At 39.5% G+C, this 24069-nt stretch overlaps 1 protein-coding gene across 1 annotated transcript in view; it reads right to left on the reverse strand.

Annotated features, from left to right (window-relative positions):
• The window catches only part of LOC127442559 (adhesion G protein-coupled receptor L3-like), a 332967-nt gene that overhangs the window by 230202 nt on the left and 78696 nt on the right, over positions 1-24069 (reverse strand). The gene's annotated exons all lie outside the window — the stretch shown is intronic.

The following is a 24069-nucleotide window of genomic DNA, read 5'->3' on the forward strand; positions in this document are numbered from 1 at the left end:
TGATTCTTCAGGCCTGTAATCTCAAGAGGGGTTTGAACTGGGAAAGACCAAATACTGGAGCACGGGGGGGGGGGGGTTCAGGTATCTACACTAGCAACAGACTCCAGAAGATGTAACACCCATTTTTATTCCATATTCAGCATCTTTACTACCATTTGAAGAGTTTAAGGAACAGTTCACCCAAAAATGCTTCGAGTTGTTTTATAAAACGGATAGTTCTGGCACTGAATTCTGATGAGCTGCGCTCTAAACCTCACATGATTTATACAATTTAACAAAAGAGCCACAGTGGCTTCAACTTCCATTTTCTATTTTGCAGCAATTTCCCCAGAAGTGACGATTTTGTTCTCTCAAAGACATGGGTGTCATGTGAATTTTGTTGATTCATGTCTTTTATTTTAAAAAGTTTAGTTCCTGTTTCCCTGGTCATATGATTCCTGTTTTCCCTCCATATTCATGTGTCATGTTTTCATTGGTTTATTTTTTAATTATCTTGTTATCAGTTCTGTTTGTTCATTGGTTTATGTTCCCCCATGTCCATGTATTTAAGCCTCATGTTTTCCATTGTGTCTTTGTCAAGTATTGAATGTGAATGTGTTTCTTTCTAGTCAAGTCAAGCCATGTTATGTTTATGTCAAGTCAAGTTTTAAGTCTAGTCAAGTTCATGTTTCACGTTTTTAGTTAGTTTTGGATTCACTTTTGTAAATAAACTGCACTTGGGTTCTCATCTTCATCATTGTCTTTGTCTTCATCATTGCCAGTGCCAGCAACGTTACAGAATACTTGACACAACTATGAACCCAACAGTTCGACTCATACGGCTACGTCAGGGGAATCGTCCCATGGAGGATTACGTAGAGGACTTTTGCACTCTGGCCAGCCAGGTGGATTTTAATGTGGTCGCTCTCAAGGACATTTTTAGGGTGGGGTTAAGTGAGCCGATCTCCTCCTTGATGCCTGGCAGTCGCAGTTCCCTCAGCCTGGCTCAATATATCGACCTCGCCCTACAGATCATTGGTTCCACGTTCAATGTGGGGGAGGCGGATGCCGAGCCAGAGTTCCACGACATGGCCGCCGCTGAGCCAGAGTTCCATGACATGGCCGCCGCCGAGCCAGAGTTCCACGACATGGCCGCCGCTGAGCCAGAGTTCCACGACATGGCCGTCGCCGAGGCAGAGTTTCACGTCATGGCTGCCAAGCCAGAGTTTCACGTCATGGCCGCCAAGCCAGAGTTTCACGTCATGGTCGCTGAGCTAGCACCATCTTTTGCTCCATGCCACGTCACAGCAACGCCTCAGCCTGCTCCATGCCACGTCACAGCAACGCCTCAGCCTGCTAGATACCACGTCACACAACGCCTCAGCCTGCTCCATGCCATGTCACAGCCACGCCTGAGCAGTTGGACCTGGAGATGGTTCCCACCCTTATACCCACCCTTAGCAGGCAAGGGGAACTTTCGGCCCTTCGACCCCGCCTGGACCCTCCGAGCCCTGGACTTCGCCTTGGCCGGTTGGTCCCTCGACATTGCCTCAGCTCTGCGTTCCCTTGGCTCCACTGCGGTCCTTCAGCCTGTCGGCTTTGCCGGGTCCCTCGTCCCTCCGGCTCCTCCTTGGTCTGTCGGTCACCTGTCTCCGCTTTGGCTCTCCGATCCTCTGGCTGCGCCTCATCCCTCCGATCTGTCTGCTCCACCGGGGACCTCCTTCCCTACGGCTCCACCTTGGTCCTCAGTCCCACCGGCTCCACCTCAGTCTTCTGATCCCCCAGCTCCGCCTTGGTCCTCCCTGCCATTGGCTCCACCCTGACCCTTCGAGTCTTCACTACTCTCCGTGCACTAAGTTCCATGGCTCCGCCCCTCGAGCCTCTCATGGCTCTGCCTTCCATGGGTCCGCCCCTCGAGCCTCTCATGGCTCCACCCCCCACAGACTCTGCCCTGGTCACACGCCCCATGCCTCAAGACACACCCCCAGCTCCCTACAGAACTTTGAATTTATGTCATGTTCTACGTGTATTTTTTATGTGTTGGGGCGTCGGGAGCCGCCCCTTAGTTGGGGGGATATGTCATGTGTATTTTGTTGATTCATGTCTTTTATTTTGAAAAGTTTAGTTCCTGTTTCCCTTGTCATGTGATTCCTGTTTTCCTTCCATGTTCATGTGTCATGTTTTCATTGGTTTATTGTTTAATTATCTTGTTATCAGTTCTGTTTGTTCATTGGTTTATGTTCCCCCATGTCCATGTATTTAAGCCTCATGTTTTCCATTGTGTCTTTGTCAAGTATTGAATGTGAATGTATGTGGATGTGTTTCTTTCTAGCCAAGTCAAGCCATGTTATGTTTATGTCAAGTCATGTTTTAAGTCTAGTCAAGTTCATGTTTCACATTTATAGTTAGGGTTTTGGATTCACTTTTGTAAATAAACTGCACTTGGGTTCTCATCTTCGTCATTGCCAGCACTGCCAGCATCGTTACAATGGGATGGAAACACTGCTTTATTTGCAGTTTGTTTTTGCAATATAACTGAACCCGACATGCCAGGTTTTGAACATGTGGTGTGGAACGGATGCATTTTGAGAAAGGGTACATTTTCAGCCAATAACACCTTAAATTTCAGTCTGATTGTCATGCTAAGCTATCGTCTGGCTTGAGAAGACAGCGCCATATGCACAACTTTATCAATACTTTAATGGGAGCATCACAGCCGTTGTCACTGTATGTTTTTGTTAGATAGGAAAGAACTTCATGAACGCTGTGCAAATCTCCTTTAGTTTTCCATTAAAGAAAAAAAGTAATACGAGGTTGATTAGTTAATAATAACAGAATTTTCATTTTTGGGTGAAATGTTCTTTCAAAACACGTGTTGTCACAAACACACTGCAGCCAGATAGAATGAGGATTTAGTCCACAAAATGCAGAGAATTTATAAGTATAGAATTTCATCAATGTCCATCAATTTCCTTTTCTGCATCAACTACATACATTCAAAGTTGTGAAACTCTCCCATTAATGCAATTGCAATGCACATCTTCCATTTTCTATCACTATTTGTGCAAGTGAGAATCGTGAAGCCACACGTGAACAATTACACTTGTTAAACACACATGCACGTACGCACACACAAAAACAAGAGGCAACACATTGTGGTGTGCTTTGGGACTCTGGGGTAAGACAATGAGTCACTTCTGTACATCTATAAATGTGGGTGAGATTTTTCAGAAATTATCACCTACGGTTACACCTCTCATGTGATTTTACCAAACCACTTTTGCATTCCCACAGGCGTTCCCTCTAAATCATGTTCCTCTGTGATCAACTAAATGAAATTTCCTTCCATTGAGGACAGAGACAAAAACTGAGGAAGGTATTGGTCCAGAAACACAGTTATTAGCTGTGAAACTAGCTTGGATCATCTTCAACTTAAAGTTGGCAAAGGAAAACATTTAAGGTTGCATACTCCCCGGTGTTAACATATGCTCAACATGCACACACAAACATAAGCTGATGCACGCAATCAACTCTTCAAAAAAAGATTGCTCTGGGAGATATTATCTTTGGCATGCACCAAAGCTTCATATCATGGATTAATTACACCCTTAACACACAGAGGAAGTCTTTAGCAGTGTGTAGTTGTGTTTAAAAAATTGATAATTAACAACAGTTATTACACGGCTCTCTGGAATACTCGATTCTGATTGGTCAATGGCGCCATCTAGCGGTCTGATATCTCCGAGTAACAACCGCACTTCCACATATATAAGCCAATTTGTCATCTTTTCTGCTTCTCGGATCACTGTGCAATCTCTGCAAGTAAGCTTATAAAATGATTTCAACTCAAATCAATGTTTCATATCCATTTATTTATTTATTGGCAAGTACTTGTAAAACAGTCATTATTTACAGAATAAACACCAAAAGAACTCTGACCCAAATGGGTGGAGGAATTTACCTGTTCAGCGATTTATTTCTTCTCATATAATTACATAATTTCAATGCAAATCAATGTTTCGTTTCCATTTATTTATTTGGCAAGTAGTCTTGTAATAAGCTCGATAATGAGGAGTCAGATGATCATTTCCAACAGAACTTTGATGCAATCTGGAGGTGGATTTCACCTGTTCAGTGATTTCTTTCTTTTTACATAATTATGCTTCATGTCAAAACTCACCAAATTAATACTGTAATTACTTGCATTTGGTGTTTGGCGAGTGTTATTTGTGGTCCTTGGTTGTAAATCTTGTCTCGTTCATGCAAATGAATCAACAGTGCACTCTAAACAGTTTGGCTTTTAGGTCATCTAGATTTTTTTTCACGGTATCTTGAAGTACTGTATTATTTACAAGTTTTGGTAAATGAATTAAAGGCATAGTTCACCCATAAATGAAAATTCTCTCATAATTTACTCACCCTTATGCCATCACAGATGTGTATGACTTTTGTTCATCTGCTGAACTCAAATTAAGACTTTTAGAAGACTTTCTCAGCTCTTTTTAAGACTCAATATCTTCAGAAGCAATATGATAGGTGTGGGTGAGAAACAGATCACTTTCACATTCATCTTCTTGTGTTTTTGGTGATTCACATTCTTCATGCATATTGCCCCCTACTGGGCAGGGAGAAGACTTTCAAGCAAAAAAAGGAATTATTGATCTATTTCTCACCCACAATTATCATATCACTCTGAAAATATGGATTAAAACACTGGAGTCGTATGGATTACTTTTATGATGCCTTTATGTGCTTTCTGGAGCATCAATTTTGGCACCCTTTCACTTGCATTGCATGGACCTACAGAGCTGAAATATGCTTCTAAAAATCATAATTTGTGTTCTTCAGAAGAAAGAAAGTCATACACATCTGGGATAGCATGAGGGTGAGTAAATGATGAGAGAATTTTCATTTTTGGGTGAACTATCCTTTAATGTCACAAAACCATAAAATTTACCAAACTATGACGAATGCCAGCACCTTGTAAACATGACTATGTTTTCAGGTGCACTGAAGCACCTCCAACTCCCGAAGTTTGCATTTTTAAAGAGTTCACAGGTTCATAAAGTCCCGGAGCTCATTAGTGTGCTGTGCATAATGGAGGGGCTTGAGCACGGGATTAGGCTTGAGCTCTGAGATCATCCCCCCACCCAGCCCCCACCCTGGGACAATGCAACTAAAGCAAGAAATAAAAAGTCAGTTTTTAACACTAATTGGTTTAGGCATTATAAAATACAATGGTGGAGTTGGGGAGGTGGAGGGATGCTGGAGAAATCATCACAGGTTTGAGGGAAGTATTCTTGAGATATGAATGGCAGGCCTAGATGAACAAGCTCCTCCAGAACTAAGGTTTGGAGCCAGTCAATCAGACTGTCGATTTCATCTAGCGCTTGCCATTTTTGTGTACAGTATGCATCAGATGGTAAGGCGAACTGTCTACAGACGGTCCATGGGCTGAGACTTCACACATACTAACACAAGCAGATGCCAGAGGATAAGAATTGATGTAAAATACAACTTCAGCATCATCTGTATTCATTCTGTTTTGTGTCTCGTTGAAAAAAAAAAAAAAAAAACGAGAATATTCCAGAACTAGAATGACATTAAAGTGCAAAGTTTGTCAAAAGCAGCACACTGTTATTTGGACATCATTAAATGTGTGTTATCTGCACAGCTGTGTGTGCATCTAGGACAGTGTCCATATCATGATAACAATCAGGGTGTGTTGGTTTCCTCTAATACTGTGCTGTGTGGCACAACAGAAGCCTTCAATAGGACCAGTCTCATTCACACACACACACACACACACACACACACACACACACACACAGTAACACAATCCTGTAACACAAATGTTATCTGATGGGAGTGTCAATGTAATGGTTCCACTGCACTGAATCACCTGAATACCTCTCTCTCTCTCTAGGCAAGCATCACTATTGCTTATGCGTTTGGGGGTTGTGGCAATGTGTTTTGCTGTCCCCTTCGGCATATCGCGACACCATTTCGCGGCCCCCTTCAGATTATTGCAGACCACTTTGGCATATCAAGGCCCTGTTTGGCGAACGGTCCACCGGGAAAAGTCCTGATTCTTCTGATGGCCAGTCCGCCTCTGACTGTGGCACCATTTTTGGCAAAATTACATTGCATGATTCAACAGCTACATGTATCGCTGCAGTTTCTAGGTGAAATGTCTACTGTGTGGTGCTAAAAATGAGTTAGACATTCTCTCAAACAGGTGAGGATTTTAGGGGTTAATGCTTTATCGAGTTTTTAATAAAAAGAACTTGGCTCCATACCCTAAAACTTTAACCTAAACCTAACAGAAAGTGTAACGAAAACACAATTCACAATCATACCCTTTAGAGCAATGCTCTATCGGTTGAGCTACCACACTGTTTGACTGCATTTGAACAAGTTTGTAAATGCAGTTGGTTATGTAATGCTAACATGTACAGTATATCTTAGAAGTCATGCACTATAGTAACATGTGCTATGATATCACAAGGGCAAACATGAAGTGTTTGTGAACTGATAATATGCCATTTTACTTGTGATTTGTTATAGCACCTCTAGTGGTCATTTCACCAGGAAACTCCCACGATATACGTACAACAAGTCACGTAAAAACGATTTCCCTAAAATGCAGGTATAGTAACGTGATTCTATAAGGCCGGGTTGAAAATATTAATCAAACACATACACACATTTGACCTGCACTCTGTCATCTCATTTTGCATGATTTTCCTTTGTGGTAGAGTCAATGCAATTCCTCTAAGCTAACAATCATTCATATCTTGCGTGCACACACACACACACACACAAACAAATCAGGGTAATAAAGCTTAAAACACACTTTTGCATTAATAATGTAAAAGCAATGAGTTGCATCTCCACATTTTAAAAGGTTTCCTTGTAAAGGTAAAGTTTAAAAGCATAGCGGTGTCTCAAAGAAACATCAAAATATATGCTTAAAAAGGATACAAGAAATCATAAATATGCAATACACACACACTGCTGCCCCTGCTAGCTGCAGCTCATGCCTTATTATGTGATTATCACAAATCTATTCCAAAACCAATTGAGCTGCCTTGCTGTATACTGCCTACATAGGCTGCTACATTTCAAGACAACGCCCTAATAAAATGATTGGACTGATATGAAAGACTCAACATATACAGCAACTCTGTGCGCTGCTACACAAACAGCGCTGCTCATGTGATATGCACTAGAGACTTCATTCACTATTAATTTAAACAGTGTGATGTTAGCATGTTGCTAAGCTATCGCTACAATACTCTAAAGAGCTTAAAAATGCACAGCAAACACTAACATGGGTAATATAATTATAACAAATATTGTATATATATATTATATATATATAGGGGGTTATCTGTAAAATGAGACCATTTTTATGAAATTAGTCCACTGTATGTGTGAACAGGGAGCTTTTCAATTTGAGTGTAAAAAATTTCAGGCGGCAGCCCAAAAACCCTGCAGAGCGTAAGAGGATAAAATGCTGTCTTGGTAGCTACTAGCCATCTCATTACTTTTTAGAACAGTGCTACATAATATGTTTTTTTTTTTTCTGTAAAAGAACATCAAAATTAAGAACATTTCCATTGTGTACTTGCCGGAAAGGCATTTCCGTCAAATCCAGATTCTTGTAGTATTATCACAAACAATCCAACCTTATATTAGTGTGAATGTGTGTGTTACACTTCAAAGCAAAGAATTTGAAGCAGAATCAATAGCTCCATTTTTGCTCTACGTACACATCCTCATATTAAAAGGTGAAATATTACGCTCACACATCCAGTTTGCAAATGTACGACTTTGTTTTAATTACACTGCAGGAGACATTTGCTTGTTCTGCCTTCTGAGTTTGTATATTCTATATTTTAACCACAGACAAAAATTTTAAATAAGCACCATGTCTCTCTCTTTCTTTCTTTTGAATGGTGTCGGCAGCCTGATCTCATGAACATTGTGACTGTGGCAATATTTTTCCAAAACGAAATTACATGCTTCATTACACATTTTGCTGCAGTTTTCAAGTGAAATGTCCAGCCGGGGGCGCCAAAAGTGAGTTAAAAGTTTTTAAGATGATTATTAGATGGAGGTTTTAATGAGTAAAACGTCCCTCCCTAACCTAAACCTCACCGATAGTCTGGAAAATGCAAATGCGACATTAAAAGCACATTCTCTGAAGCAACCTCATAATTTTGTTTCTTCTTTCGTCTCACGTGTCAGCTTGTGTGTTTGGCTGGGCTTGAACCGCATACTTCCGAGTCTAAAGTTCAACACTCTATGAAGTGAGCTACTGCGCAAGCTAATCACAGTGGAATAAGTGTGTAAATGTAGGTGGGTCTGTAATACAAGCGTTTAAATGTGTCATTTTTCAAATGATGTGCTATAGGAAAAGTGTTTCGATATCATAACTTAGCAGTGTGTGAGTATCAGAGCAAAAAATATATGTTTATAAAGTTGTAATTAGCTGTTGTAATCATGATTTGTGTGAAAGTGAAATAAATGCACAGTTGTTGTAGTGCCTCTAGTGTTAATTTCATGAAACTGCGGCAAAACGTGGGACATGGCACATAAAAGTCAGTTTGCAAAAAAGGAGTAATAATAACGTTCATTCAATGAGACTATGTCGGGTGTATGCTAAGGCTCAACTATTGCTCAAATAGTGTTAGGTATTTGAACAAACCTGTAACCATTGTGATCTGGCAAAGAAAGAAGTGTGTAGTTGGACTGCATAGTATACTTCGTCACACAAAAGACACCTACTAAGGGACTCATAAATGTGAAAGTTACACAATGGATTCACATCTGTTGATCAGGGCACACATGATACATACACACATTGACACTCTTCATTCGGTTTGTCTTGTTGTTCTCTCCCTCTGAGGGGACAATATGGTCCTCCACGCGGGGTGGCTGATTGGACGCTGAGTCCCTAAATCACTGCCAACATCCAATCGTTCACTCTCTGATCATGTGACACAGACCCCAGCGGTCTGAGCTGTCATTCATTCTTCAAAATGTCTCTCCATCTGTTTGCCCTTCTCTCTCTCCATCCTCTTCTCTGATCTCTCTCGTCTCGGAGGCGGTTGGTGTTGGATTCCCAGAGCTCGTGGCTGTTGTTCAGAGTGTGTGTGTGTTTGTGTGAAACATATGACTGCAGGCTTGAGTTTATTGCTCAATATGTCCATCAGGAAAAGGTGTTATTACTTTCGCCCCCAGAGGACGAATCGCGGACTGAGAAATAGCGAGAGAAAATGGAAAAGACAGAGAGAGAAATGGAGAGACAGCAAGACTTCGCTTACTGTTGTGTGTCACACATGAGCATATTATTTGCGGGGGCAATGGTGGCGGCAATGGAGACAATAATATTTCAGCAATTAAAGACATGATGAAATCAATATTGCAGTTTTGTGTCTTTTAGTCCATGTCTCTTAGGTTTGAGATCGCCTATATGCTATAATGTACTTTTAAAATTTGTCAAAATTAGCATTTATAAGATTAGACAAATTTTACATTCGAGTTTTTCTTTCCAGGAAAACAGAGCAAAAATATTTATGATATCATTTTGCACTACACAGATTTTCATCCAATTAAATGCTCCCTAGAATGAGAACGTCCCTCCCCCTAATACCACCTGCAACCGCCTAGCAAATATCAGCTCATGGGTCATGGCTGTGATAAAAAAAATAAAGCAATTGGCTTAAAAAAAAAAAAAAAGAAAAGAAAAGAAAAAGAGGGGGATGAATTGTTAACCCCTTAAATGCTAAGGTGTTTCGCCAAACATTATTACAAAAGAACTCGGTCTTTAGTGACCGGGCACGTATATCTACCATAAAAGAATCTACAAAATGCCCAGATAATCAAATTTTCAAAACATTTTCAAGACAAGTACAATACTATTGTGCGTGAAATTCCCAGGAGATCAGCAGTTACATACTCAAACCAGTCCGTCTGGCACCAACAATCATGCCACAGTCCAAATCACTGAGATCACATTTTTTCCCCATTCTGATGGTTGATGTGAACATTAGCTGAAGTTCCTGACCCTTATCTGCATGATTTTATGCACTGCTGCCACACGATTGGCTGATTAGATAATCGCACGGATGATTGTTGGTGCCTGCACCATGTAACAATTTTATTTTATTTATTTTTTTGGTTCCTGGGTAGTAAGTGTTATTTCCTAATTGCTTATGCCTCAGAAGTATAGAAAATGGCTATTATTCCCCACATACTTTGATTGTGTGACCAGGACAGTAATAATTTGAAATGTACCCATTTTCCAGAACATTCCAGATAGATTCAGTGCTAAGTAAACTTGGAGTAACTTCTAGAACTTTCTAGAATTTTCCAGTAATATACATAGTAGCATAAATACAGGGGCCTTAAGCCCACCAGTTAAGTTTAGTTCCAGCTGCCTAAGTGGATACATATCTGCATTTATCTGAGATGGCATCAAGAGGCTGCAAGCATCCGGCAGACGCATTTTGCTATGTCTGCGGCCAATTTATCAACATAAGAGCAAGAAAGTACTCCGTGGAAGCATCTGCTAAGATGTGTGAGGCCCACAAGGCATATTTCGGCATGCCTGTCAGGGATCGAGACAAACCCTGGGCACCTCATTTCACCTGCAAGCACTGCAAAAAAACTCTGGAAGGTAAGATGGACAATTGTTGCTCAAAATTTTATGTTATAAAATGTGTTAATTTTTAAAATTGTAAAAGTTTTTAATTTTAAAATGTTTTTTTGGGACACCTTTGGGACAGCAGGGACAGCAAGGCGCACTACAACAGGCGGGACTGGCCACAGCGGACCGAGTTCTCTGTGGGGAGGAACAACGTCAAGTGGGAGCACCTGGAAGGTGATGATGCCACCACTGCACATCAAATTGGGCCTTATGAAACAATTTGTCAGAGCTTTAGATAAGGAGTCGGTAGCCTTCAATTACCTTCAAGACTTCTTCCCTAAGCTGTTTGAGGCAAAGGTCAAAGCCGGTGTCTTCGTCAGACCACAGATAAAGAAGATCCTGGAGTGCAATGAATTCCCCAAAAAGCTCACTAGTAAGGAGAAAGCGGCTTGGAACAGCTTTGTCGCAGTGGTTCGGGGCTTCCTGGGCAATCACAAGGCCGAAAATTATGTGGAGCTGGTTGAGACTCTGGTGAAGAACTACGGCAAAATGGGCTGTAGGGTGTCCCTCAAAGTCCATATCCTTGAAGCTCATCTTGATAAATTCAAGGAGAACATAGAAGCGTACTCAGAGGAGCAAGGAGAGCGCTTCCATCAGGATAAACTGGACTTTGAATGCCGCTACCAAGGACAGTATAACGAGAACATGACGGGAGACCACATTTGGGGGCTGATTCGTGAAAGTGATTTACAGTAAATCTCGAAAAACTACTCACTTCTAAATCTTTTGTAGTCATTTTTGTATTACTTTAGTATAAATACATGTTAATTTGGATTCATATGTTGTTTTTTTCGGACTTTATGTGAACGAAAAGTCACAAATTCGCCCGTTTTCTGTAATATGTTGTTATTGTGAAAATTACTCTTAGTTATCCTGCTTATTACAAGATAATTTACCAAATAAATAAATACATTTAAAATTCAGCTTGGAGCTTAAACTATTTTGTTAGCTTGTAAATAAAGTGATACGAAAAGTAGGAAAGACGACTCGCAATACCCAGATGACTAGTTTGATATGACTTTATCCCCGAATGTGAGGTCATTATTCCGAAATATTTAACCACCGCATGCCGCGATTGACCAATCAGAATGGAGTATTCCAGAGAGCCATGTATCTACGGTATATTGATGAAATGGTTGGGAAAAAAAATAGGAACTGACCACAGCACACATCAAGAGACTGAACGAACTGAATCCAAAACCAGCAAAATCAGCATCACCAATTACACAGAGAAACAGCTTCTGTGCCCAGTACTCAAACACATGCGCACACACACACACACACACACAACAGTCACCCAGAAAAGACCAATTAGACACAGCCCGGATATTTTCATAGGGTGTAATTATGGAACGAGACTTGGCCTAGTTCAGAGAGATAACAGGAGCAGACGGTTTGGACAACCAAGACAATAGTGAACATACACATAAACACACCTACTTATTATAGATGCAATTGAAACGAATCAACTATAACTAATGCTATTAAAGCAAAAGGGTGTGTACAGTCATCTCTCTCTCTCACACACCTTTTACACTATAACAGAATAATGGGACACCAATATGCTCTACTCTCTGAATCAGGAAGTGAGATTATGAAGTGGGTATTTTTTTACAATGCTGCCGTGAGGTTCTCAACCATTGTGATTCCACTGGATTGGAAAATTTCCAGGGGACAACGACTCACCATGGAGAAAAGTACAGTCATTAATCACAGTGACAGAAAGAGAGAGAGAGGCAGGGAGTGAAATTCATAATGAAGGACAGCATTGTCTACTGTTCTGCTCATTTTAATGTGCCAATGAGATGTTTTTTTGATTACAAATGTATTACATTAACAGTAGTAATTAACATCAAGCATCTTTAAACTGGTGTGTGTGATGATTTGGATGTTAAAAAGCTTCTCCAATCCCAGTTTAATATACAGAGATAACTATAAGTTAGCCATTTGTAAATTGATTTCCCACAAAAGTGTAAAAAAAAAACACAGTTGTAGAACATGTTTTCTATATTATTATTTTTTCTATATTTTTTAAATCAACGGCTATAAAATGCCAAAATGACTGGAAACTGGGCACTTGAGTATGTATGTGTAGGTGTCTATAATTTAGAGACTGTGTTTGATTCTTTGGATGACACTTCACATTTTAAAACAGTCCCCTGATCACCTCTCTTATAAACCGATCACTAGTCACATAATCTCTTAGCCATCTGGACATCAAAAATAACTAGGTTTACATTTCCTTAAGAAAACCGCAGTGCTTGCAAGGCAGCCAGGGCTGTTTCTGAGCATATGGGGGCCCTAAGCAAAATCTTACTTTGCAGCAAAAATTCAATTTACACTGGCAGCCAAAAAATTTGGAATAATGTACAGATTTTGATCTTATGGAAAGAAATTGGTACTTTTATTCACCAAAGTGGAATTCGGCTGATCACAATGTATAGTCAGGACATTAATAACGTGAAAAATTACCATTACAATTTGAAAAAAAAAAAAACTACTTCAAAGAGTTCTCATCAAAAAATCCTCCACGTGCAGCAATGACAGCTTTGCAGATCCTTGGCATTCTAGCTGTCAGTTTGTCCAGATACTCAGGTGACATTTCACCCCACACTTCCTGTAGCACTTGCCATAGATGTGGCTGTCTTGTTGGGCACTTCTCACGCACCTTACAGTCTAGCTGATCCCACAAAAGCTCAATGGGGTTAAGATCCATAACACTTTTTTCCAATTATCTGTTGTCCAATGTCTGTGTTTCTTTGCCCACTCCAGCCTTTTCTTTTGTTTTTCTGTTTCAAAAGTAGCTTTTTCTTCACATAAAGCCTGCACCCCTGAGTCTTCTCTTTACTGTTGTACATGAAACTGGTGTTGAGCATGTAGAATTCAATGAAGCTGTCAGCTGAGGACATGTGAGGTGTCTATTTCTCAAACTAGAGACTCTGATGTACTTATCCTCTTGTTTAGTTGTATCTGGGCCTTCCACATCTCTTTCTGTCCTTGTTAGAGCCAGTTGTCCTTTGTCTTTGAAGACTGTAGTGTACATCTTTGTATGAAATCTTCAGTTTTTTGGCAATTTCAAGCATTGTATAGCCTTCATTCCTCAAAACAATGATTGACTGATGAGTTTCTAGAGAAAGCTCTTTCTTTTTTGCCATTTTTAACCGAATAGTAACCTTAAGACATGCCAGTCTATTGCATACTGTGGCAACTCAAAAACAAACACAAAGACAATGTTAAGCTTCATTTAATGAACCAAATAGCTTTCAACTCTGTTTGATCTAATGGCAAGTGATTTTCTAGTACCAAATTAGCAATTTAGCATGATTACTCAAGGATAAGGTGTTGGAGTGATGGCTGCTGGAAATGGGGCCTGTCTAGATTTGATAATGAAAATGACTTTTTTTAAATAGTGATGGTGCTTTTTTTTTTTACATCAGTAATGTCCTGACTATACTTTGTGATCAACTGAATGCCACTTTGGTAAATTAAAGTACCAATTTCCTTCCGAAAAATCAAAATCTGTACATTATTCCAAACTTTTGGCCGCCAGTATATGTGACAGGCTCTCACTTTAGCCATTTTGTATGCAATGATTACATTCAAAATAGTCATTTACAAAGAATTTGTGTACCTGAATCCCCAGCTGCCTTTGATGCCACTAATTATTTCAATATCCCACCTGAAAATAATGCAGACAAGACAAATTTGATTGAGTGAATCATCTCCATTGCTGTAACTACCGTTAGCTAGCTAGCTAATAAACTGAAACGAATATAGTAGCATAGAGTCTGTGAGCTAATCTTGACTAGCTACACTATGTCTATTGTAACAATACTATTGTCCACACATAAATCATATAGCAAGCAGAAATGTCCCTTTCAAAAACCGGACACAACTGCAAAACGTGCATGGCAACGAACAAACACCATCTAGCCAGGTAACTAGCTTGCATTCATTTCTCACCAGTGGTCTGGCTGCGTTTCTCCTCCTCTTCCTTATCCTTTTTTTCCGCTCTCTACTTGTAGGTGCACTTTATAATGATGAAAAGCGCTTTGAGCATGTGCTGCCTGTCACATCTAGCTACAACTCTCTTCTTGCAGTTACATACAGTGTTGCCAGATTCGTTTGACATTTTCCAGCCCAATGATTGCTCAAAACCCGCCCAAATGCATAAAAAACATCTAAATAGTGTATGTGAAAATGAAATGCACATTAACCATAATACTACTGCACTGCCTTTATAACCTTGACAACACAATTAAGCGATGCAAAGATAAAGTTTCCAAACACCTTTCCATTTACCATTTTTTTTTTATTCACACATTTAAACAAACACACACGCACAGAAAAGGAACAAATATGCTACCCTGGGATTTCAAGACACCAAATAATAAAAGTGTGCCATTGTACTATGATTGCAGTTATGTTTTTGGTATTCAGTAGGCCTATTTTTTAATTAATATGTCATATACAGCTTATATATAATCTGTCCTACCTTTTTACACTGTTATGGCTCATTCCAAATTCCAAGAAAACTGTAAATCTTTGTAGTCATTTAAGAAAGGTGAATTTGCTAATACACAGAACAGTCAAAGTTCCTAGACAGATGTCATCTTGGACGTAACGCAGCTGATTTTCAATCATTCCATGTTCCTGTGTGCACATCTATGAGTCAAGGAGGAGCAGCAAATTCAAGAGTCACTTTTAAGTCATGTTACTTTATGATACACAACCCGCAGTGTTCTCAACAGCATTGAACTTCTAGCCAAAAGGCATCAGGAGAAACACAAAAGGTGCAATTTCTCCAAGAAAAACTCCACAGATAAGTCCTGGCATTAACCACCACTTGATATCAAGGTCATTTCCCCATTTTCAATATGTTCTCTTACATTTTTACCGCTTTGTCATTGTTAAGATTGCCCAATTTCTATCATAAAAATCAACGAGCAACACCTGCACATCGCACACATTCAGAACTTACTGGTGGGTGTGGCAACTCGTACCTCCTCTGACCTGGATTAAACACATTTTCTGTCAAAAAGTGTTCTGGCTATTTGATTGAATGATTGCGTGTGGAGACGTTTTCTTTATTTTAGTTGCATGGGCAGTGGAAATTCTTAATTTTATCATTTTAAAAACCTGCCAAAATCATTCCAAAGCAGCCCAAATTTTGACCACCCACCCAAGCACATTTTTCCCCTCACAAATCTATTGAAAGTAGCCCAATTGGGCGGGAACCCGGGCGGAAACCCGCCCAATCTTACAACACTGGTTACATACTCCCTTCCCTCTCCTGCCAAAAGGGGGCCCCCTATAAATGTCTAATTAAGCCATAACAGCTGCCTGAGTCTTGTTCGGAGCTTTTAGTTTATATTTTTTTAAAAATGACCTTGCTTTGTGGGGCACCCTGGTGACTCAGGGACCCTATACGGCCACTTATACCGCTTATAGCTACAAAAGGCCCTGAAGGCAGCCAAATAATAGAGTTAAAGTTTCAGGACAGCTTAGGTTTAAAGCTTTGCTTCTGCCACTTTGTCGTTGCTGGCTGTAGACGGTAAAGTAGTATGTTATAAATTCTGTAAAAAATACATAAATAAATAAGTTTAAAAATTAAAAAGTTAGAAATACTGTACATTAATTTTCAAATCAGACACAAATAATTTTTTTATTTCCATATTTACTTACCATGTTGGCTTGTCAAGGGAGGGAGGTGGGTGAAAATATAGATTTTCCAATTCATCGCAATCTTCATTTGATCAACCTTTTACTCTTTGCACAACCCTCCTCAATGAAAGAAAATCGTGTGCATTTGCAACCAAATTATGTGACCAAAACTGTACATACTTGGCAACTGGCTGGTTAATGTTTAGATTCCACTCATCTGTGAATAGTGGTGAATTATTCAGCAGCGAGATCCTTTCACTGCGTGTTGAGTGTAAAAGATGTTCTGTGTAATGTTTGTCCAAATACAAGATCCACGAGTTTTTGTTGATCAAAAACAAAAACAAAAATAAACATTTAATTCTAATCACGCATAGCACAGATGAGGTAATGGGAGTTCGGAATGGCATACTACTCCTAATACTTCTGCCATATCGATGTACTATCTGAGTAGTATGGTAGTATATCACTCCGAACTCAGCCAAAGCCATTGGAGTCTCTCTCATTAACAAGTGCTCATTTACAGACGCTCTTTACAGAAATGCCGGTTTTCTTAAAGAGACAGTTCAGGTTTTTAGCATGCGTTCAACAAATCAGTGTAAAGACCTGTAAATAGTACAAATTATGCAATTAAAAAAGTAGCAAAATATAAGACATGCAATTTAATATCATATTGACTGAATACATGGATTTGTTCATTTTTAAAAAGCTACAATGTGATCAAAAGGATGAAAAACTAATAAATTATAATAAATAAAATTACTATCTGTACGTCTGTCTGTCTGTGGCTGAGGTGGGTGGGTCAGAGCAGGCATCATTTTTCAGAGCAGGCATCATTTAGTCTGGCTTTTATGCGGCATTGCGTCTACACACAATTCCGAGCACGCATAGAGCAGCCTTATCTCGGCTGTGTAAAGACACCTTATCTGTCTTACTGTCACACTCTCTCATTTACACTTTATCCATCTATCACTCTATCAGTCATACTCTATTCCACATTCACTATATTAGTTACTATTTCTTTTCTTTTTCTCCTCACTATAGGTACAGTTTGTGCAGACAATTTCTGATGTCTAAAAGTTTGAAGTTGAGTTTTAAAAGTTATACGGTTATAAGTTTGAAGGTTATACAGGCCTGACAGTCAGACAGACAGACAGTGCATTACTAAGTGGTTGCCAAAGTCATCTAAAGTGGTTGCTAGGCTCTTCTGGCTGGTTGCTAAGCAGATCTGGTCCTCCATAAAACAAATAGAAGGCAAGACCAATCACAATCCGTAATGCAAATCAATGTAAGAAAGAATTTCAAATGGAATTTAGAATTAAGATGACATCTTTGCTGTCAGTTTGATTTTGAATGGCAAACATTTCATAAATGTAAGTCAATGGGAGATTTTCAATATTTCACCTTCTGTTTCTTCAATATAAAGTTTACACAATTAAAGGTAGACAGCACATCTAAGATTAAATCTACCTACAAAATAAATGTATGGTTTTATGAACAAGAATGCAGTATTATCATGGGAATCATGGCAACTAGAAGTTGGTCATCTTCTAGACAGCAAGGAGAGGACAACACAAGGTACGATAGGTTTGGCTAGGAAAGGTCAATAGATAATTGGACAAGAGAAGAGAGCCGCACTTCAAAGGTTATATTACCTGCACACACAAAGAAAAAAGTGCTATCTCTCTTATTGCCTTTATTCATTCGTATTCCGTCCTCTCGCTTTGATGGTCTGTAGGGAATGTGGTCCTATGCCGGAATAAAGTCTCTTCTATTCAAATTCAAAACGATCTGTGGCTGAATGTGCAGCCTTTTTATTGAGTAATATTTTCATCTTTGCAGAGATTGTAAATCGCACAGCTTCAGAGAGCGACATGAAACGGTATATAAACCCCCCGTCCCGTTTGCGCTTACGCTCAGTCGATGCATAATAAGTGATACGGAGATGCTCATAAACTTCTAAACAACTTTGCTTTCAGTCGGATCTCTGGAGAGGCTGCAGTGTGTGTGTATATGCTAAAATGTGAAGAAGTGGCCAGGGCTGTTTTTCAAAAATTGATGACAGTCATGCATAAATATGCAAACTTTGTCCTTGTGCCAAGTAACACTTTTACAGAATAATGATCCAACTGATGTTGGGCAACGAGGAGAGTCGTAACCATTGGAGAGGTATTCCAGCATCCTTTGCTTTCCCTGTGAGCACCTTGAGCTGCAAACGCAATTTTAGATTTTGATTTTAGATGCTGACCTCACAGTGATATCTGAAAGAGTAGGTTGTCTTTTCTTTAACTAACATCGGTCTGCGTGTACTGAAATGTGAAACACTGCCCCCAGTGGCCAAAGCGGTAAGTGTTGTTGGGTGTATGGCCACATGTGAGCACCATTTTGCGGGTGTAACATCCAGTGAATAGGAATGTGTATTTAAGATTTTAACCGATATTTACACTTTTCCAATTAATCGGTTATCGGTTCTTTAGTATCAGGTTTACCAATTAAGTTGGACACAAGTAATAAATGATTAAGTTGTTAATGTGCCTAAAAGCATAAATAATACAATAATTAAAAATTGGTTATGCATAACGGTTATCAGACACTTAAACACAAAAATAATCGGTTTCGTATCGGGTATTAAAAAACTAATATTGGTCAATCTTTAATGCAAATTTTATAAACTGTACCCCAAACCTAACCCCCAAACCTAAACCTAACCATAAGTGGAGTAAAAATGTAATGTTGGAGGGAAAAATGTAACCTCCAAATCGTGCTCGTCACTGATTATGCTAAAGCGATTACTTTGTGGTTTCAACGTGGGATCCGAAACTGGGTCTCCCAAGCTGCTGACGCAATGCACTTTTTTAGGTCACGCCACAGGGCAAGGTAAACGCACTGGAGCTGATGCAAAAATATCTGATATGAAATGGCGCTTGTCGGTGAGCTGGAATACTGTGGCCGATCCTAGTTTACAGGAACTCTCGGAAACAACATGCTGACTTTCAATGTGATCATGCCTGAGTTGGGTAGCAGAAGGAAATATACTTCTAGTGATTACTAGAATGTTTAATTCACTCAAAAAATGAAAATTCTGGCATCCTTTACTCGTCATCCTAAACCCCAACTTACTTTCTACTGAAGTATACTGAAGAATGTACATGTTGCTTTTTTCCATACAATGAAAGCATATGTAGCGACCACAGGCTGTCAAGATTAATAAAGACCAAATCAAATTCCCTGTCAAGAAAATATCCTGATCATATTTAACTAAATTTTTTTTCTAAGAATATAGGAAATTATATTTTGCATCAAGAAAATGAAGCCTGCGTTAAGGTCCATGAAGATTTTTTGCATTGTAAACACAAGTCAAACTGCTTTGGCACACCATGAGGGTGAGTAAATGCAACAGAAATTTCATTTTTGGGTGAGCTATTCATTACGAGCTCTTTGAAACCACATGGGGAATGATATTCTCGACTTTCCTGAAACGGTTGAGTAAAATAAACCCAATTAAAACGTACCTCGAGTGCCGTTCTCAAACAGCGCTATGTGTTCTGTTGAAAAGTCAAGCTCCCATCCTACAGCCTAATCAAGTCCATTCTAGCCTCGTTCACACTGATGTTGACAGCTCATTAAACCCACGTCCTGAGCACGCTGCTTTGCACCAGAGTTACAGAAGTGTGTGAGGGTTGTTGGGGGGCAGTAATATTATTTTACGAGACATGTTAACAACCAGATGGCACCATGTTACTGTACTGGTGATATACATTAAGCACCACGCTAAATGGTGCAACACTATAAAAAGCTTTTCATTTTTGACTCAGCTTCTGACATTTAAAACAATATAATACACAAAGGTTAGCTCATGTTAAGTCAAAGTCTTTATGGGATAATGCACATGAAGTTTCTAAGACGAACGGGTCAGTGATCTTTATGATACGAACATTTACGAGCTGAAGTTACTTGGCAAATAACCATATTTCAGAGTAAATGCTCTTTCTATACATGTCAAAATATTTGCATTAAATATGACATTTTGAAAGATGTGTTAAAGAAGTAACTGTATACGCTTTATGCTATCACAGTTTAATGTGCAGAGACAACTATAAGCAAGCCATTCGTAGTTTAATTTCCTGAAAACTGAAAACACTATGGCTCTGGGACACTTTCCAAACATTGCTATACATGTTTGAGCAGTCTAGGGTTGCCAACTGTCCCATATTTGCCAGGACGTCCCATAGTTTTGCCAAAATTAAGACGTCCTATATATACAGGTGCATCTCAATAAATTAGAATGTCGTGGAAAAGTTCATTTATTTCAGTAATTCAACTCAAATTGTGAAACTCGTGTATTAAATAAATTCAATGCACACAGGCTGAAGTAGTTTAAGTCTTTGGTTCTTTTAATTGTGATGATTTTGGCTCACATTTAACAAAAACCCACCAATTCACTATCTCAAAAAATTAGAATACATCATAAGACCAATAAAAAAAACATTTTTAGTGAATATTTGGCCTTCTGGAAAGTATGTTCATTTACTGTATATGTACTCAATACTTGGTAGGGGCTCCTTTTGCTTTAATTACTGCCTCAATTCGGCGTGGCATGGAGGTGATCAGTTTGTGGCACTGCTGAGGTGGTATGGAAGCCCAGGTTTCTTTGACAGTGGCCTTCAGCTCATCTGCATTTTTTGGTCTCTCGTTTCTCATTTTCCTCTTGACAATACCCCATAGATTCTCTATGGGGTTCAGGTCTGGTGAGTTTGCTGGCCAGTCAAGCACACCAACACCATGGTCATTTAACCAACTTTTGGTGCTTTTGGCAGTGTGGGCAGGTGCCAAATCCTGCTGGAAAATGAAATCAGCATCTTTAAAAAGCTGGTCAGCAGAAGGAAGCATGAAGTGCTCCAGAATTTCTTGGTAAACGGGTGCAGTGACTTTGGTTTTCAAAAAACACAATGGACCAACACCAGCAGATGACATTGCACCCCAAATCATCACAGACTGTGGAAACTTAACAGTGGACTTCAAGCAACTTGGGCTATGAGCTTCTCCACCCTTCCTCCAGACTCTAGGACCTTGGTTTCCAAATGAAATACAAAACTTGCTCTCATCTGAAAAGAGGACTTTGGACCACTGGGCAACAGTCCAGTTCTTCTCCTTAGCCCAGGTAAGACGCCTCTGACGTTGTCTGTGGTTCAGGAGTGGCTTAACAAGAGGAATATGACAACTGTAGCCAAATTCCTTGACACGTCTGTGTGTGGTGGCTCTTGATGCCTTGACCCCAGCCTCAGTCCATTCCTTGTGAAGTTCACCCAAATTCTTGAATCGATTTTGCTTGACAATCCTCATAAGGCTGCGGTTCTCTCGGTTGGTTGTGCATCTTTTTCTTCCACAATTTTCCTTCCACTCAACTTTCTGTTAACATGCTTGGATACAGCACTCTGTGAACAGCCAGCTTCTTTGGCAATGAATGTTTGTGGCTTACCCTCTTTGTGAAGGGTGTCAATGATTGTCTTCTGGACAACTGTCAGATCAGCAGTCTTCCCCATGATTGTGTAGCCTAGTGAACCAAACTGAGAGACCATTTTGAAGGCTCAGGAAACCTTTGCAGGTGTTTTGAGTTGATTAGCTGATTGGCATGTCACCATATTCTAATTTTTTGAGATAGTGAATTGGTGGGTTTTTGTTAAATGTGAGCCAAAATCATCACAATTAAAAGAACCAAAGATTTAAACTACTTCAGTCTGTGTGCACTGAACTTATTTAATACACGAGTTTCACAATTTGAGTTGAATTACTGAAATAAATGAACTTTTCCACGACATTCTAATTTATTGAGATGCACCTGTATGCCTGTTGTGACGTATTTAAGAGGCAAAACACTCGAGAGGGTGCAAATAATGCAGTTTGTTGAGCAGAGGTGTGCAATTACATTTCTTAATGATCAGATTTAAGATTATTCTACTTCCCCCTTGAACTTTCTAGATAAGAACTGGTAAGAGAAACTGCACACTTGAGACATTTCCCGCTCTTGCATTCGCACACACAAAGGAACCCCAATAGTGACACCAACTAATGTCAACCAATTTTCTACTGACTTTGGATGCCAGGATCAGAGCTACACTTTTTTAGGTCTGTTTTACACAAACTTCGTCTTCAGGTTACAGTATTTGCACTGGGCGCATGAGTCCCTAAAGCCAGGAGAGATGAGGCGGTCAGCCTATTTTAAACACACCACACACTGAACCCAGCAGAAAACAAGTTGAAAATGCACTATAAACCTATTTATCAACACAATCTATACAAAAAAGGCTTTTGTGACATAAATGTCTGAACTACTCACCTATTGACTTAAAGACATCTTAATTCAAGCTAACCACGCAGTAACAGGCATGCAACACTTTCCTCATGTAAATAAAATTTCATGACTGTTACATTTATAATAGATTTAAATTATGCACTCTCGATAAACATCTTATTATTTAAGTCCGTTCTCCCAGGAAAAACTCAATGTAGTCATACAGAAATCACTATATTTTCTGTATAGTCACAAAGTACAGATGCAACGAAAACTCAAAGTGCTTCTCCCGATGAAGTCACGCAGCAGCACTGCTCACCCCTCGCACACAAACAATATGTGAAACAGGCAATACTCAGTTGGGATACTTTGTTGGCATACTTTGCTGGTTTTCTGTTATCTCTTCTAAGGGAATTGGGAAATTAGCATAATCCTCTGAGTAGCAGGTTAGCAGCTACAAGTTTGTTTACTCATGGCGGTTGCCGACTCCATGCGTTTTTCATTGCTATGTGTGCCATGTGTTTGACCAAATACAGGCTGTAGCACCTCCCACAGGTCCTCTTCTGTCCCTCTAAGCTGCTAAGAGGAGGTATAGTTTCTCATGTGTGAAAACAATGAAAAGTAACAGTTCCGAACAAAAGGACCTAAAACGGGCTTTAGTTCCTGCAGTGGGAAAGGGCCTATTGAGACTTGTAGGGTGGGTCCTTTTGACTTTGTCCAGTAAGTAACCACCTAACAACCACACTATCAACCACCTATAACACACTTGCAACCATGCAGCAACGTGCTAAAAGCAGACATAACACCTTAGCAATAGAGTGCAACAGTGTCTGCCCACTTTTTCAGCTGTCTGGTTTCTGCAAGTATTTTTCCCATTCATTTATTCAATAAATGCTCTTTAAAAGCATTCTAAGCCATGAATCAAACCAATCAGCTCCGAGGTGAGTCACAACATTACAAACTTTAATTGAAGCAAAAAAAAAGTATGACAGTAGGTCAAGGTGCAAGACTTTAATGAGAGAATGAACTACAATCCCACGAAGCACTGCAAATGACTAGGGGTGGAAAAATGCATCGATGCAACGCGGTGCATTGATCTAATAAAGAAATTTAGATGCATCAGTTATGAAATTTATGAATCGATCATCATTTTAAATTAATACCCAATGTGTCCATTTCATATTACACATTTCATTACAGCCGAGTTCACCCTGCAAACCTATATAAGATAAAATGAATGGATGGATGGAAATAGTTTGATAGATACTGTGGTTCGTCTTTTTGTGTCATTATTCAAAACTGTTTGCATCCACTGACCAATGTAAGTTCATTGTTGTTGCCTTCTCCCCCAATTGCGATATGTTAATATTGCTTTTGTATCTCTATAAAATGTGTAATTTCTCTATAAAACAGTTCAACC

The sequence above is a fragment of the Myxocyprinus asiaticus genome, chromosome 1 (genome assembly GCF_019703515.2).
Source record: "Myxocyprinus asiaticus isolate MX2 ecotype Aquarium Trade chromosome 1, UBuf_Myxa_2, whole genome shotgun sequence".
NCBI lineage: Eukaryota > Metazoa > Chordata > Actinopteri > Cypriniformes > Catostomidae > Myxocyprinus > Myxocyprinus asiaticus.